This window comes from Echinops telfairi, unplaced genomic scaffold (assembly GCF_000313985.2).
Source record: "Echinops telfairi isolate 266 unplaced genomic scaffold, ASM31398v2 ScPeMD7_31;HRSCAF=116, whole genome shotgun sequence".
In the NCBI taxonomy this organism is placed as follows: Eukaryota; Metazoa; Chordata; class Mammalia; order Afrosoricida; family Tenrecidae; genus Echinops; species Echinops telfairi.
The window spans coordinates 6885459-6903794 of NW_022103928.1; the positions used below are offsets into that span (position 1 = coordinate 6885459).

The 18336-nt window shown below is 45.8% G+C and overlaps 1 pseudogene; it reads right to left on the minus strand.

Moving 5' to 3' along the window:
• Positions 1–1302: 1302 nt before the first annotated feature.
• Positions 1303–1392, minus strand: LOC115869642 (annotated as a pseudogene).
• Between the last annotated feature and the right edge of the window lie 16944 nt (positions 1393–18336).

The window sequence follows — 18336 nt, forward strand, 5'->3', positions numbered from 1 at the left end:
TGGCCCGAGTCTGCCCCGACTCTGACAGCACGGAGGTAGGCTGTCTTGTGTGTGTGTTTGTTTTGTCAGAGGCTAGATGGGTGTTAATTTGGGTGATAACATTGTACAAGGGGAAGATTGAGGGGAGGGAAATAGGTTGAGTCACTGACACAAACAAAATCCATATAAACAAGTCACTCAAAATATCAGTTCACAGAAGCACAAAGATAGCTATTTCCTGGCCTCTATGGTATTTGTCAACGGCCTCCTATGCATGTGAAAGTTGGCCATTGAATAAGGAAGGCCAGAGAAGAACTGATGCATGTGAACTGTGGTGCTGGCAAAGAATATTGAAAATGCCATGGGCTGCTAAAAGGAATGCTACCTGTGCTGAAAGAAGTACAGCCAGAGTGGTCCTCAGAGGCAGGGATGATCAGACTGCATCCTATATGCTTTGTGCATGTTGTCAGGAGAAACCAGGAGGGCATCAGGCTTGGTAAAGTGGAGGGGCCGTGAGAAAGAGGAAGACCCTCAAGGAGATGGCTTGACAGAGTGACTGCTCAGGCATCGGAACCGTTGTGAGGCCGGCTCAGGACCGGGCGGTGTTTCATTCTGTTGCGCACAGGGTCACTATGGGTCAGAACGGACTCGATGGCACCTAACAACAATGGTACCCGTTGGGCTAGGTCGGCAGTTTGAAACCACCAGCTGCTCCTCGGGAGAGAGTCGGGGATTCTGACTCCCATAAAGAGTTACAGTCTCTTGTGGGAGGGGAGAGGGACCAGTAGAACCGACGGTGATCACACAATTCATTTTAGAAACAATTTAACCATGGCGGGGGGGAGACCCTGTTCTAAAATTGATTGTGGTAATGATTGCACAACTGTTCTTGGTATGATTGAACTATTGTATTGTGTGGTTTAAGTGTCAATAAAACTTTAAAAAAAAGAATCCTATGGAGTAGATAATAAGGAGTAATTATTCTCATTTTACAGGAAAAGAAACCAAATGACGGAGAGGTTAAGTCACTTGCCAGGAGTCATGCAACCAGGGAGCTGAAGGGGACACTGAGTAGGTTGGGTCCAAAGCCTAAGTTATTGCCCATCACTCATAACAAACCGAATGCAGGCTGTGGAGTCTGCTCCATCACAGGGCAGCCCCAGGTGCAGAGCAGCACTGCTCCATAAGGATTTACTGGCTGCGACCCTCATGGAATGGATCACCAAGGCTTTCTTCTGCATCATCACTGGGTGAGTTCAAATTGCCAACCGTTGGGCTAGTAGTAGTGTACACACCATTTATTCTGCCCAGCGACTCGATGCCATTCACAGAGTGATCCAAGGTGCCTTCTGCTAGCGGAAATCTTTAGTAAAAGGCGAAAGATTTATACGATCTGAAGAGAAACCAGAGTATAATCCTGGATTTCATAGACAGAAAAATATACCAAAAAAAGAAGAAGAAAATCAACAGCAATAACAAAATAAAACAGAGAAAAACCTCAATTGAAAAGAAAGCAGAAAAATAATAACTAGAACAAATTTAAAATTGGTCAAAAGGGAAATCAAATAATAAAGTGTTAAATTTTAACCTGACTACCTCTGCAATAATCCACTTTCCAACACACTCTTATTATTCTTGACACAGGTTAAAATGGATCGAAGGGGAGCATACCATTTGCTTTAGTTACTCTTTGATTCACAACAAGTTTCAGTCTCCTCTGACATCCACTTTGATCTTTTCTTTTTTTTCCTGTCTTTTTGATGACCTTTGCTCTCTTCATGTGTGATGTCCATGTCATCCCACAGCTCCCTGTTAAATGTGTGAACTCTCTTCATGAGATGTAGATGTACTTGAGGTCGTATTTTTGGCATTTGAAATACCAGTGACGTAGTTTTCAGCATCACAGCAGCACACAAGACACCACAGCCTGACAACTGGCTCTCAAGCGACTGTATGAGCGAGGTACTTTACCTGTCCTCGTTAGACCGACGACATTACTAAGAGGCCTAGGTGTGCGGAGCTCATTTGTGAGAACTGTAAGAAGAACAGATGAGAAACTTCGGGGCAAACTTTATTTCCTTAATGTTTTCTAATGATGACTCTTCCTACAGGTGATGTGGCCTTCATCAGTTAGTCATTGTTCTATTGTTTCTACATAAGGGATGGGAGGCGTAGACTCACTTAGTTTCCTGCACTGACAGAATCACCTTAAAGCCATGTCTATACAAGCAAGCATACTGCTTTTCTGAGTTCAAGGTGCATTTGTTCAAGTATTATATGCCATGAAAGTGGCATAGGACGCCACCTCTGACCTCCCTCCTGTGGCTACATAAGGGATAAGAAGAATCAGTTCCACCAGATTGACATAAGACAGTGGTAAGACATGCTTCCACCCTCCATCCTACTTTACCGTACTCTCACACCAATTGTTCCTCCATTGCCATGCTACCCGGAACTCCCAGACAATATTCGTAACTCAGGGGGGTTACTAGGGAATTTAAACCAGGATTAGAAGGCATTAAGGATATAGTTATTGGTCCACGGTATCACTTCCCTCAACCAGTCAAACTTCTCTCTGGTCTTTAATCTCTCAGCCACATGGTCACTTGACCTCTCTGTGTCTGTGAGCTAGGAATCTTTCGGCTCGGTTTCCTAGTCTTATAGTCTCTGCACTGCTCCTCTGCTCTGTCTGATGGTCTCCTTGCCTCAGCTTCTGGTCTCAGCATAGCGGCATGTCTGCTGTCTCCACCATATTAACCTGAGTTTTCTAGAGAAACAAAACCAATGACACTCATATATGTTTAAGGAAGAATTTTATATCAAGAAAGCGGCCCAGCCCAGTCCAACTCAATTCCATGGGTCACATGCGAGCTGGAGGCCCTCCGACACATGGGGCTGCCAGTGGAGGAAGCAGGGAGCTACAGCAGGAGACTGGGAGATCACAGGCTTGTGGATGCAGTCACCTAGATCCCGGGTCTGCGGGGACATGGCAGGGCGGTGTCAGCACGCAGGCAACGTTGGCCACTGGTTCCTGATGGGAGACACCAGACCCAGTCAAGCAGGAAGGTGAGGGGCAAGAAAGAGAGAAGATTTCCACAGCATCTCTTATAAAAAGACCACAGCCTCAAGGAAATGTCATTAAGCTATGCCCTGCTGGGGAGGTTGGACTCCACCCATGCCTTCATACGGCTGCATCAAGTTGACGTAAAACTAACCATCACACTCTCTGTTAGTTTATAACACACCCTGTTTGCATAGTCCCACCCAATCATTTGATGGGGGTTACAGAGATCTGTATAGAATAATCAGTTTAAGGAATTTCTCTTCACCATATATACTACTTAGAAAACTTCCATATTAAAGGAAATTTATATCAGACTGGTATAAGGGATCACTTTGGGCCCATCTCTTGGCAACAATGAAACTGTTACTGTCTAGTGCATGTCAACTTATGGTGACCCCATGTGGGTGAGAGTACAACAGCGCCCATAGGGTTTTAATGGGTGATGTTTTGAAAGAAGATTGCCCAGACTTTATTCTGAGGTGAACTCAGACCACCAGCCTTCTGGTTAACAGCAAGCGCATTAACCATTAGAATCACCCAGGGACTGCAGGACTCGCCTGTGTGTGTGTTAGTCTAGATATACATACATATGGGCACACACACACACACACACACACACATCCATTGCTAGTCAAATTCCAACCCCCAGTGACCCTGCAGGAGAGCGTCGAGCTGCCCAGAATGACTCCCCAAACTGTAAGCTTTGCAGAAGCAGACTGCCTCGTCTTTCTTCCACAGCGGGGCCGGGGGTTCCAACTATTGACCTTTTGGTTCACAGCTGAGTGCTTAACCACTGCACTACCAGGGCTCCAGGTTATACAATAGCTTCTACAGATGCCATCAAGCTGAAAAGCCTGGGCTTTGAACTCAGAGAGACCTGGGTTCAAATTCCAGCTTGTCCTCCATTCTCTCTGTGCCTCTGTTTCCTGACATTTACTGCCAACCTCATTGCTTTGCTGGGAAGGGTAAATGACCCATTAAATAGAGAGATACTCTTTCTCTCTGTGTCTCTCTTAGGAACTCCTTTTGGGCGACAATCCAGGTCAGACTTGTCAAACATTTTCTTAAAGGTTCTCATTCAACTCATTGCCATCGAGTCAATATTGACTCATAGCGATGCCCTGTGGGTTTCCAAGACTGTAACTCTTTACGGGACTAGAAACCCCAGTCTTTAAAGGGTTAGATAGTCAATATTTTAGGCTTCATGGGCTATTTAGTGTTTGTGGCAGGTACCAACTGCTGTCATTGTCACACAAAACTGGCCCTGGGCCACATACCAGCAAACAGGCATAACTATGTTGTACTGAGACTGTGTTTACCAAACAGCTAGACAGTAGGATTTCACCCAGAGCCCTGGTTGGCCAACCTCGGGTCGTCATTCTCTGAGCAATGACAGCTGTCTTGGCAGGGAGGGAGAGGTGCTCTGAGGGCAGGCAGCACAAACTTCCTCGGGGGAGGGGGTAAGGAAGACCCCCCAGAACTCATTTTCTCAAGGTTCCCCTCTTCCCTTCCCAAACAATGGCAATTCTAAGGAACGGCACAAGGGGTTTCTTCAATCAGTTTCTAGGAGATGAGCTTTTAATCACTTTTAATGGCTCAGAGATTAAAGTGACTAAATATACTTGTAAATGGACATTGGTCTAAGAGGTGCTCTTGGGAAACATACAGGGGATTTTCCCACGCTTCGAATGTGCATCTTTCTGGCTCGCAGAGGGCGGGGTCATGATGGACCCCAAAGCGGGTGAGCTCACAGCCAGCTGTTCACCAAAGGACCAGAGTCTTAGTCCCGGGCTGGAAGCAGCCCGTGGGAAGTTTGACCAGGATGCAAACGTACCAATGGACCCTAGAGAGCGGCCTCTGGAGTTCCCCACCAATCATGATCTTTACAGGGGGGAAGCTCATTCAGATGAGGTGCTTCCAGCCCAGGACTTAGCAAGAATACTAAGTGGAGTATGACCTGGGAGAGGCAGCATGGTTTTGATGGCTGACTTTGGCCCCAGGCCTTGCTGACACTTCTTAGCCTGCCCCACAACCCAGAGGCCTCCCCACAGCACCCCCACCCCCCTTCCTTCCCTCTTTCCTCAGGGTTTGACCTGCACCGCAGTCTGATAGCTCTCCCAGCCTTTCCCAGCTGCTTTGTCTCATAAGGGTTTTCTTAAATAAGACCCTTGTACATTTAATGTCATCTTGGTACCTGGTTCTCAGAAGATCTAGACTAACACAATAGATGTTGCAAAGAATGCTTCTTTATGGACTAAGACAATATACATGGTAAGAATGCTTCTCTCTGGACTCTAACACCAGGTTAAAGGCCCTAGGAGGGCCGTGTTTAACCCATGAGCAGTTTAAAGCCACTCAGCAGCTCTATAAAAGAAAGACCTGGCGATATGTTACGGTAGAGCGCAGCCATGGAAACCCAGAGGGCAGTTCTGCTCAGTCTTATAGGTGTGAGCCACTCAGGCACTCTGGTGAGCATCAGTGTTTTGAGTCTTCAGTGCCTCTGTCTTAGTTGGGGTAAAGACCAGGATCTGCATAGAAGCAGTTTGTTTGGTTGCAGGAAGTACCAGCCGGGGAGTGGGGATGTAAGGCAGGGATAAGGAGGGAGCCAATAGACCAGGTACCACTGTGGGCAACAGGAGTTCAATCCCACTGGGGACCATGGGGAGGCAGTATAGAGCACACCTAGGAATTACTTCAGCTGGGCAAAAAGTGGTTATTATGGATCTAATGTCTGACTCCCCCACCCCCAGTAAATATAAGTTAAAATCATAACCCCTGTACTTATAAATACAACCCTGCTTGGAAATAGGTATTTTTCTTTTGTCCTGTTAATGAAGTCATACCAATGTAGGGTGGGTCCTAAACTTAATCATTTATGAGTTCTGAGAAATACAGGATTGACACAGAGACTCACACTGGATCTTAACTTCCTGCCACCTTCTAGCCACAGTGACCCAAAGCTGGACCTGTCACGGTCCTCTTTGTTGGCTCTGTCTGGAAGGACAGAGGTGGTGAACACAAAGTGCCACGAAGCCTAGAACAGCTACTCGGAGTAGATGAAATTCAAATCAAAGGGAGAAGGGGAATAGAAGGGCTGGTGCCTATGAATGGCATTGCTGAGACTTCAGGACCCAAGCATGCCTGAAGCCAGAGGACCTCCGGGTTTGCCAATGACTTATGCTGATTAATTCTACCTCTTCCCGAAGCAAATTGGAATGGTGTTTACATTATTTGAAACCAAGATGATTCTGACTGATCGAGTAGGTGCCCTGTACGATCTTCCTAGATCTGCCACATAAACATGACAAACTAAATGACTTGTTAGCAGAAATGTTTGACCCATAGTTGAGGAGGCTAATTGCTGAGAATCACGGTGTCAGGCATGTTGATGTCTTCTGAAGGCTTGACGTGACAACCAATGACACGCTTTCTCTCCCAGCTCCTGCTGTGCGCTGGCAGTCTTTGCCAATCCTTGGATGAGAGACCACTCCATTTCCAAGTGACTATCTTCCGCGTGTGCTTTTTTTCTGTATCTCTTCCCTTTTACAAGGACACCACCCACATTGGATTCAGACACAGCCTACGCCAGCATGGCCTCATGTTAAACAATCACAGCTTTTGAAGTCCACATGCACAAGTGGTGGAAGCCGTCTTTTGGAAGAACAGAATTCAATGTCCAGCACATCCTAAGTGTTCTAGTGCAGGCTTTTGAAGCAGGGGACCACACAATAGAGGAGAATGGCTCCTTTCACCGTGGCATCCAGTCGAGTTGCCAGTACTCATCTACAGCAGTGGTTCTCCACCTTCCTCATGCGCGACCCTTTAATACAGTTCCTCATGTTGTGCTGACTCCCAACCATAACATTATTTTCGTTGCTACTTCATAACTGTCATTTTCCTACTGTTATGAATCGGGCGACCCTGGTAAAAGGGTCATTCAACCCCCAAAGGGTTCGTGACCCACAGATTGAGAACCGCTGCTCTACAGGCTGTACCGGTGAAAGAGGAAGACACACTGCCCGTTACTTTCATGTATGAGCAGTGTCAACAGCCATCATTAACCACTGACCTTGCAAGTACTCTTCCAAACTTTCATTCTTCTCCAATGAAAATTTCACAGCATCCAACAATAAAATTTCTTTAAGTACCTCATTTAAAGTTTTCAACAGCTGTGAAGCAGATGCCCATTAGATGCAGGTTAGAGTTCAGGTGGCCACACCCTAGCTCTGTGCTGAAAAGCTATTGCAACAACCGCTTGCTGGACGTCCTGCTGCAGAATTCGCTGCATTTGCCTTTTTTTCTAATAGAGTCTCTCCCTTAAAAGGGAGATTGTCTTATAGGATGTTTAGCATATCTGACCTTTGCCTACTAAATACCAGTGGGGCCTCTAATTGTTGGGAAAACCAGAAAAATCCCAACACATCTCTAAATGCCACTGTGGCCAAGGTATGGTAGGACTGCACCATTTCCTGGTGGAAATCCATTAGAACTCCCAGGATCCAAACTTGTGACCACCCTGCTCATGGCCAGTCTAATGGCTGGTGTGTAAACTCCTGGTCAGAGCTGCCTAGTGAGTCTAGGGGAGAACATAGCATTGTGTTTGGCACTTGGAAAGCAGGTGTCCTTGTACTCTACTGTAAGACTTGTAGATCCAGCCACAGAGTGCAGCATGCCCGACCTTCAGGCTTCGGAGAGGCAGCATGGCACGTGTCCAGTGATTATGCAGTGGTACTGTAACTTTGAGAAATGGCTTAATTGGCTCCTTTCCTCCAGACAGAACGCATTAAACTCAAGGAGAGTGTCACCATTTCCCCTGGCTGACCTTGTCCCATTTGTCTTAGTCCCTGTTCTCAAGAGGAACCTTCCTTGATCAGTCTTGCTATAATATATACCAGCAGAACCTTCGTTAATCAGTCTTGCAATAACATATACCAGCAGAATTTCCTAAGTAGAAAATTGGAAGAATGCATCTTGAAGTCAAAGAACACCATCCATCAACTAGATGGATGAACACAATAATCTCAACCATGGGCTCAACTACACAAATGACCATGATGGTGACGCGGGGCTAGACAAAGGGTCCTCCTGTTAGACATAAGATTGTCTTAAGTCCGAGCCAACTCAACAGCAAATAACAAGAGCCCTCAGAGAGTGCTTGTTAAGTGTCTGGCTTTGTAGTGAGCACCCTAAATTTATATTACAAAGACTATGCTACACGCACACAGGGATAAGGAAAAAAGTATTGTTACTGGGGGTTGCATTTCATGCATGCATGGGTTTATTCCAATCAAAACGTGGTGAAACACGTCTCTGAGATCTATGGATGGCTACAGACAAGTTCTCTCAGCAACACACTGGTCTTAGTAGTCTCATGAGGGTACCTTCAGAAAAGTCCAATTGAAACAGTGACTTTCTATAGGGCATCTGCTGGGCCACTTCATTCAAGGCAGAGAGGGTCATGGTGACAGTTTTTAAAGGGGGATTCCCAAAAGGTCATCTAGATAGATTTTCTCAAAGGACAGAGGGTGATCACAGGGGGTTATTAGGAAGAAGTTTGGGGGACATTTAAAACTTCATTGGTGAGAAAAAGGCCAGGAATGTTAGACCAAGGATTTCCGCCCCCACCCCCCCATGGTGACAATGTACTTGCTAATTTTTTTTGCTGGGAATAGCAAGGGCTACAAGAATTTCATTGGGAAACCTTACTGCATTCAATCGCTAGCTCTGAACTTACCACTTCAGACTTCTTTTTGTCCCCCAAACTCAGAGATCATCGAAAGGGAACCCAGTGGGTGTCCCGCAAGGATGCCCACGCACCCCTTAGACATGCTGTGTGTGGCACAGTGCAGACTTCTTCAGGAAGGGTTGGCTTACAAAGATGGACACACCACCTTCAGAAGTCTGTAGACCTAGGAGGAGGATGCTGAGAAACAACAGCTTCACATTTGATATTTTTGCTCAATAAAATTTTCTATCATTTTATAGCAGCACTTTGACACACCTTCATATACATTATATTATCCTCAAAGCACCTCTATAAAATAGGTGGTTTTGTCCTTTCCATTTAATATTGAGAAGACGGAGGATTCAAGAGATTAATTTGCCAAAGTTCACATAGCTTGTAAATGTGACCTTGAAAAGGACAGGCCACTGGCGAAGGGAAGCCGCTCAGTCCTCAGAGCTCTTGCCTGACATTACGTCCTCAAGATTGGAGGGCACGGACATGGGGGAGGGGAGCTGGAGTAGGGAGTGAGGATGGGGGTGGGATCGCCTCCAAGAACAGTCACACAGGGCATCATCTGTTCTCAATTTCCACTCTGAGGCATTTCTTCAGCCTAACACACGTGCTCAGGCTGCTGGCCAGGAACTAAATTTATTTGTGAGCCCAGGGTTCAAACAGGTACATAAATTACATGTATACAGCCTCATTCCTCAGTTCAGCTTGACACAGCTGAGTACCTATCAGGATTTTATAGGCTATTCTCTCTCAGCCCTAAGCTGTCTGGTCTTGTCTGGATGCCCTCAGCTGCCACCCCCACCCCACGCAGCAGGCGCCTTCTGAAAGGCTCCAGATCATTTCCTTGCTGTTCGTAGTCTTGGTTCTGATCCGTTTGCCCACCTTAGCCTCTGCAGCCCACTAGCCACCCACCTCACACTCATTACTGCTTTTCCATCACCCTGGGGGTAAAGTCTAACCCCTTCCAGCGACTTACAAGGCCTTTCCCCGCAGATCTGCCTACCTCTTCAGTCTACTCCCACTTGCCCATTCCAGAACTTTCCTAGTTTCTTAGAAAGGAGCAGGGTGGCTTTGTTGGCTGCAATAAGGATCGGGCAGGGCTTTCTCCTTCACTGTTAGAGAACACTCTTGTAATGATGGAAACGGTTGTGCTCACCAATACCGTTCCTGCTTTACTTATTGTTGTCAGTGGCCAACCTTGACCTCCAAATCACGGGGCCTCCTGCGCAGTGGAACAAACATTGCCCGGGGCGGCACCATCCCACCATCTGTTGCAGATCACGCCCTTGCGACCCATAGGTTTTTACCCGCTGACGTTCCAGAGAAGATCGCCAGGCCTTTCTTTGGAGTGCCTCTTAGTCTGGGCGCTTTGCTGAAACCCGCGCAGCACCCCAGCAACCTGCTGCTTCCACCGACCATGGTGTTTGCTCACAGGGTGAAAACTCAAAACCCAAACACTCTGATTCACAGAGACCCTAGAGGGCCTGGGAGAACCGCCCCTGTGGGCTTCTGCGACGGGAACTTGGCAGGAACAGAAAACCTTGTCTTTCTCCCGCAGAGCTGCTGCTGATTTCAAACTGCCGACCTTGCCGTTAGCAGCCCAATGCATCACTGCTATGGCACCCTCGTTTCTCTGCCCTCAAGGTACACTTGAGACTCCAGATGCAAGTGGAGATGTTTACCATGGAACCAGCACTACCGCTGGATGCCTAACAGCAAATTGTTCAAAATTTAAACCACTTTCTTATAAATGGCCTCAACCACTGAATTGAATCCTCCCTTTCTGCTGGCTGTATGGGCGTGTTTCCGCCGTTCAGAGGGCTTTTCAGGGAGGCTCCCAGACACAGATTCCATAGACTCCCTAAACTCCCGCCATGACGGGAGACTAAGCAATCCAGGAGACCGAGAGCGACGTGCAAGCATGGCTGCGTGTGCCTTCTGTAGACATGGGCACCTGCAGAACTGAAGTGAAGGGAGTGGGCACCCTCGGGGCTGCTTACAAGAGAGGGGGCCAAGCTGCAGTCCCGCACACCCACAATGTCCTGGCACTGTGGGGTGTGCTTCGCAGCATGCTATCACCTTTAATCCTCCAAACAATTCTACAGAGAAACACATAAGAGAGGAAACAGACCCAGAGAGGTTAATCAGTGGCCTAGGGTCACACAGTTCATAGTGGGCAGTGGTAGCATCATAAACTTGGTCTTATTTCCCCCCCCTACAATCCTGACTTCCTGATTAAAGTCAGTTAGCCCAATGCTCTGCTTCCACCTAAAAAAAGTCTGTGCTGTATGCGCATCCTATGTGCTTATGTTCACTGTTAGCCCCTGGACCCCATGCAACCCGGTACAAAATGCTGCCCAGTCCTGTGTTATCCCCATGACCGACTGGGAAGGCAGCCAGTGTGATCCACAGCATCGCTGTCACTGTCACAGGGCTCCTTCCCCAGTGTTCGTCTGGAGGCTCCACAGAAACCAGCTCAGCACCACCCACAAGCCTCCACTGACAGACAGGGTTGGCAGCTCATGGTGTGCTGGGCTGGAAATCAAACCCATGTTTCCTGCGCGGTATGTGTGTGTTGTGTGTGTGTGTGAGAGAGAGAGAGAGAGCGAGACAGAGAGAGAGAATTCTGGTCCAGGGCCCCCACAGTCTCATCCGGCTCCCATCAGACGGTTTACAAAGCTCTCTCTGAACCGTTAGGTGTTCCTCTTGCCAGCTCAAGAACCTCCAACATTTCACGTTTTATCAGAATTCAGAAGTTTGGGAGAGCTGGCACGCATACAGATATTAATAAGTGACATAGCAGGGTTAGTCTGTGTCTAGAATCTACGCTCTAAACACTTGGTAGCATGTCAGGAACCTCAATGGATAGTTTCGCTCAAGGTTGATTCAAATGGGCCTGCATTCTGAAGTTATCTGTTTGCTTTTTCAAATGATGGGAGGCATTTGAGCTGCTGAGTTGTCTCTAAGCAGGAACATTTATTTTTTTTAAGGAACCCAAATTGTAAAATAAATAGGAAATATATTTGGGAGATTTAACTGCCGTCGATAGGGAAATAGGACCACTTGGGTGATATGTTGCCGGTTGCCAATTTCTCATTCACTTAAACAATCTGTCTCCTTTCAAAGTCTGACAGTTGGCAGATATCCGTGGGCATATGAGAGATGGTGATTGTTTTCAGACATTCGAAATCAGCCTTGTGAGCTTCATTGTGCACAGTCTAGCTTCACCCTTCATTTGCCTTTCACCCAAAGCCCTACTTTCTGTCATCATTTGACATGCAATGGATCCACCAAATCCAAGCCAGTTGCCCTGGAATCAACACGTGGCTCAGAGCAGAACTGGGCTCCATAGACTGTTTCCCCCAGCAGATCTTTTGAAAGCAAAGTCTTCTGAGGCACACTTGAGGGGATTCAAACTGATAACCTTCTGGCTAGTACCTGAGCACTGAACCATTGGTATTACCCCAAATCATCAAAGCAAACACCTCCTGTGCCATTGAGTGATTCTGACGCATGGCCATCCCCTGCGCTGCAATATAGAAGGCTCTCTGGGGTTTTCTTGGCTGTGATCTTTAGGGAGGAAGACTTCCAGGCCACAATCCATCGTAGTGGCCACAAACCACTGGTGCCCTCCAAGGACCTCGGCAGCACCCAGAACCAGGCTCCAAAGGTTTCCGTGGCTGTGACCTTCTCCCAAGTGCCTCTGGGTGGGTTTGAACCTCCAACCTTTTGCTTAGCAGCCACACACCTTGCTGTTTGCGCCACCCAGGGACTCCCTTGAGTGCGTGATCCAGGGAGACTGGATCTGAAACCCTCTCCCTGCACCCCGGCCCTCGGCTGCCCTCCCATCTTGTAGACAATTCATCAGCTGCCAGGAGAAGGCAGTGGAGCACGTGGGAGCCAGGAACTAACTCTATTTCCTAGCAACCAACGGAGACCATTTCTCCTCTGTCAGCAGGAATGCTCAGATTTATGTACGCGACAAACGCCCGTTATCACCATAATAAACCATATATTTGCAGGCGGTATTTACAGCCAGCTAATCATGGCACTCCATTCTGGCAGCCCCCAAGCTTGTGAGGGTCCCATTTGGAGCCCCCCAAAACGTGATTAGGTAGATGCTGAGTACTAATTTAGTTAACAGCTGTGCCTGACAAAGCTACTAACCACCTAATTATGAGGGAAGATTACTGATACCATTAATTGAATGGTTGTAAAACTCCGGTAAAGTCAGATGGTAGTAAAGTCCATTTTCAATTTACTCAGCTATTAAAAGTATTTCTGGCCATAAAATAAACAGACACAAAGCATACTAAGCAGGCTAATATGGAAACATAAAAAGGGAAGGGAGAAGCTTGTCGCAGCAATTAGTGGCTGTGATTAGCTGCACCACAGACCCAGTGGTGGAAATTAAAGATTAATTTATGACAATGCTCTGGCGAAGGAGGCTAACTGGCAACTGCTCTGCCTACAGGCGGGCTAGGTGCTTGGCATTTTGCTGTCTTGCCAAAAACCACTTTCAGGCTTCAGGCTGCCTTGGACTGTTGTTTCTGTTGCTAGTACCCGAGAGATGCTTAATTCATACATCCCCTTATTCTGAGCCTCAGTTTCCCTCTGTAGCGAGAGGGGATCACTTAGGCACCTCGCAGCTCTACAAGGTCCTATGATGGTCGGCTCCAACATCACATCGATGGGGCGAAGAATGAATTACTCTCCCCAACCAGATCAAGCTTTGCCTTGAGCCCTGCTGGCATGGTGGTTACTGCTTGGGCTGCTCACCAGAAGCTCAATAGTTCAAAACCACCAGCTTCTCCGTGGGAGAAAGATAAGACTTTCTATTCCTGTAAAGAGCAACTGTTTCAGAAACCTACGGGGCAGTTGTGCCCTTTTGTATAGGGTTGCGATGAGTCAGAATTGACTGGGTAACAGGGAGTTTGTTTTAGTTTTGGACCTAGAAAGGTAACCTTTAAATTCTGGGAATTTGTCCAAGGCATTGCAGTGTTGATGTTACTCACGGAGGGCTCCAGACTACCCCTCCGCGTTTATGCTGACGAGAGGACTCTGGGAAGGGGCTCACCACCACTTGCTATCAGCCCACTTCCCGTAAAGGGATGGGGCAGGAGATTGAGTCCAATTATAAGACAATTGATTTATCATTCACATCTTTAGAACGAAGCCCAAAGAAAAACTCTAGACACTGAGGTTCAGGCGAGTTTCCTCGCAAGTGATATAGACATCTGTGTAATGACCTTCTGTAAAACAGAACAAAAATCCTGCTGGTCCTGCTCCACCCTCACAATTGTATTTGTTGGCATCTACTGTTACAGCAACAGTTTCAGCCCCTCTCCCCAGTGATCATCCTCTCTTTCAGTGGCCATGGTGTCTCCTTCAGGAACTGGTCCCATTTAAATGAAACATGGTCTCACCATTCTATCGTGTAAGACAAATTCTGGCAGTACATCCTGCGAGACAGAATTGTTCATTCTCCTGGAAGTCCATGGTACAAAGGGGATTCAAAAAGTCAGTGGAAAAAATGGAATGAAAAGATAATGGACTTTTCCCTCAATTTTTGAAGCCTCTTCATGTATCAAATACTCTCCACTAACACCATAACACAATTCAAAGGTGTCAATTCTTCACTCTTTCCTTTTCATTGTTTGGTTTTCTCATAAGGGGTGCCCCCCAAAATGGAAAAAAGCTCCACTAGACAAGCAGCAAGCAACTCACTCTGATTTAGTGCACCCAGTGGCACCACCTGGGAAGGTTCTCCCTAGTCACAGTGAATTTGTTTGTAAAAGCAGTTTCACTCAAACTTCTTTTTTGTGATTTAAGAGAACAGCATGTGGCTGTGAAATTTTGTTTCCTGTTTGGGAAAAATGCCTCAGAAACTGTTGTGATCATAAACACAGCTTACAAGGACAGCGCTACAGGAAAAACTCAAATGTACGAGCAGTTTTCTTTCAAAAAGGTGAAATGTCGATTGATGACAAACCTCATTCATCACCTTCCTGAACGGATGAAAATGCTGACTTGCAGTACATTTGAAGTTCATTCCACCAGGTCAGACTTTCTATATAGAGGTTTTGAAAAGATTGCACTACAGTGTGTGACAAACAAGGCCTAATTTGTGACAGATGGGACTGGTTTGCCACCACAATACACCTAGCTGCTCACGCAGCCATCTCGGTGCACCAGTTTTTGGCAAAAAACCAGCATGCCTCTCTTACTCCATGCACCTTACTCACCTGACCTCACTCTGTGCGACTTTTTTGTTTCTGAGAATGCAGAGGGACATGAAAAAGCAGAGATGTGAAGACGTAGAAGAGGTGAAGGAAAAAACAAGGAAGGTGCTGTCAGTCATCCAAATAATGAGTTTGAAAAATGTTTCCAAGAATGGAATTGCAGGTTTGGTTTACTGGTTTTCTTTTGTTATTTTGTTTTACTCTGCCTGTGTGTGTGTGTGCTTAGTATTGTCTCTGCATGTCTATCTAGTTAAGATAAACTGGATAAACAATCCGGAGGATTAAACAACAGAACTGGCAGTCCTGGGGGGACATGGGAGAGGGGAGACAGGGAAAGGAAGTGGGTGTTAACAAACCCAGGGACAAGGGAACAACAAGTGATCTAAAATTGATGCCAAGGAGGGTGTAGGATGCCTGCTAGGACTTGTTCAAGGGCAATGTAACCTAGAGGAATTACTGAAACCTGAATGAAGGCTGAACCTGATAGTGGGACAAGAGGAAAGTAAAAGGAAATAGAGGAAAGAATTAGGAGGCAAAACGCATTTATAGAGGTCTAAATACAGGCATGTACATATATGCATATATTTATATGTAACGATAGGGACATAGATCTATGTACATATATTTATATGTTAAGTATCAAAGTAGCAGACAGACATTGGGCCTCTACTCAAGTACACCCTCAATGCAAGAACCCTTTGTTCTAATAACCTGGCATTCTGTGATGCTCACTTTCCAGACACGATCGCTGAAGACAAAATGGGTGCTTAGCAAATGTTTTGAAGAAAGCTGATGGTAACCAGCTATGAAAAGATATAACATCTGGGGTCTTAAATACTTAAAGACAAACCAGAGGTCATCTAACTGAGAAGCAACAAAGCCCACATGAAAGAAGCACACCAGCCTGTGTGATCATGAGGTATAGATGGGATCAAGTATCAGGCATCAAAGACCCAGAACAAAAAATCATATCAATGTGAATGAAGGGGAGTGCAGAGTTGAGACACAAAGGCCATCTGTAGAAAATTGGACATCCCCTTACAGAAGGGTCACAAGGAGATGATGAGCCAGTCAGGGTGCAGTATAGCACTGATGAAACATACAACTTTCCTCTGGTTCTTTAATGCTTCCTCTCTTCCCCCTGCCTCCCACACACCATATGATCCCAATTCCACCTTACAAATCTGGGTAGACCAGAGCATGTACACTGGTACAGATAAGAGCTTGAAACACAGGGAATCTGTGACAGATAAATCCCTCAGGACCAAAAATGAGAGTAGCCATACCAGGAAGAGAAGGGGAAGGTTGGGGCGGGGAGGAACAAATCACAATGAACTACATATTACCCCCTCTCTGGGGGATGGACAACAGAAAAAGTGGGTGAAGGGAGACATCGGTCAGTATAAGACATGAAAAATTATAACAACTTATAAATTATCAAATATTCATGAGGGTGGGGGTAAAATGAGGAGCTGATACCAAGGACTCAAGTAGAAAGAAGATTTTTTGAAAATGATGATGGCAGCAAATGTACAAATGTGCTTGACACAATGGATGTTTATATGCATTGTGATAAGAGCTGTATGATCACCCAATAAAATGATTTTAAAAAAATAAAGTGGTATCTTTAGTTTTTAACATTTTAAAGAGGTCTTTTGCAGCAGATTTGCCCAATGCATCATTGGACTTGTAGTTCCATTCATGTTCACTTTTGATCCAACTAAAATGAAATACTTAATAAAACTATAATCATAAGCATAGCATTTATCTAAGTTCTGTACATTGCTCTGGTGGATTATCCAACCTAAGGGCAGTAAAAACCAAACTCACAGCCACAGAGTCAATTTCTGACTTATAGCATGAGCCTGTAGGGCAGGGAAGAACTGCCTCTCTGGGTTTCCGAGACTACCACTCTTTACAGGAGTAGAAGCCTTTGTCGTTCTCCCATAGAGCAGTGGGGTGGTTTCGAACTGCTAACCTTGTGGTTAGCAGCCCAACATGTGACCCACTACACCACCCCAAATTTGCCACCATTTGATCTGAAGGACTGGCCTGGGAAACCTCCAAACTTGAATGTGGTGCCTGAAGTTTGGGGCAGACTTGGCCTATGGAGGTCTGTGCCCTTAGCATATGGAGTTTGACCTTCACTCCTAGTAATTAGGGATAGAAGCAAAACCAGCTGTGTTGAATTAATATTAGGAGATGTAACAAACTGAGATCTTTGCCAACCCTTATGGGTTACACACTTGGCTATCAACCAAAAGCTTGGTGGGTTTTACTCAGCCAGTGGCTCTTCTGGTTATAAGACCTGGAAATCTGCGCCATAAAGCTTACTAAACCAAAATCAAATTCACTGTGATCATGTCTATTCTAACTCACAGGGACCTGTGAGGGTTTCAGAGACTGCCAATCTTTACAAATGTAGACATCTTTCATCCTCAGAGTGGTTGGTGGGTTCGAACCACTAGCTTTGCAATTAGCAGCCCATGCCTAACTCAGAGCACCATGGAAGACTATAACCTAGAAAACTCTTTGGGGCAGCTCTGCTGTCATACAGGTTTCTGCAAGTTATTTCCAGTGTTCACCAGGCTAGTCAAAGGCCAACATTTTCACCAAAAATAAGATAATAACAAAATACATCTTACTTCTGGCAGTGTGGGTGCTCAGACCTGGAACAGGCCCCCTGGGCCATGAATCACCTGACTTAGTGATTTTCCATGACGCCTCCTCTGGACTTTGATTGTTCTTATTGTTGTTGCGGGCTGTCAGGTCAATCACCCCATTGACAGCCCGTGTAGCAGTCAAGTTGTCCCATAAGGTTTCTAGTCCCTAAACTTTTCTTTAAAAATTTTTTTTCATTGTACGTAAGGGTACAGTTTTCACAGCAAAATTAGATTCCCATTTAATAATTTATACATAAATTATTCCATGATATTACTTATATTTTTCACCACATGTTATCGTTCTCATGTACCCCATTCTAGTCATACTATTTCCAGTAGTCTAGTTTCGCTGTGCCCACATCATCATCTCTGCTATTTGTAGTAATTGTCGATCACTTGGTCTCATATACAGTAGATGGTTTTTCTAGAAGAAGCTCATTACTCATGGGTGTTAGTCTTTATTTTGTGAGCCAATCTATTATTTCATTGAAAGATGACCTTAAAGGATAATTTTGGTGTAAGGTTGAAAGTGAATTTCAGGGCAACTGTCTTGGGAGGTTCTCTAGTTTCAACCAGGCTAGTAAGTTTGGGCTTTAAGAATATTGGAGTTCAAAACCCATTTGCAGACAATATGACGTCTCCTCACAGAAG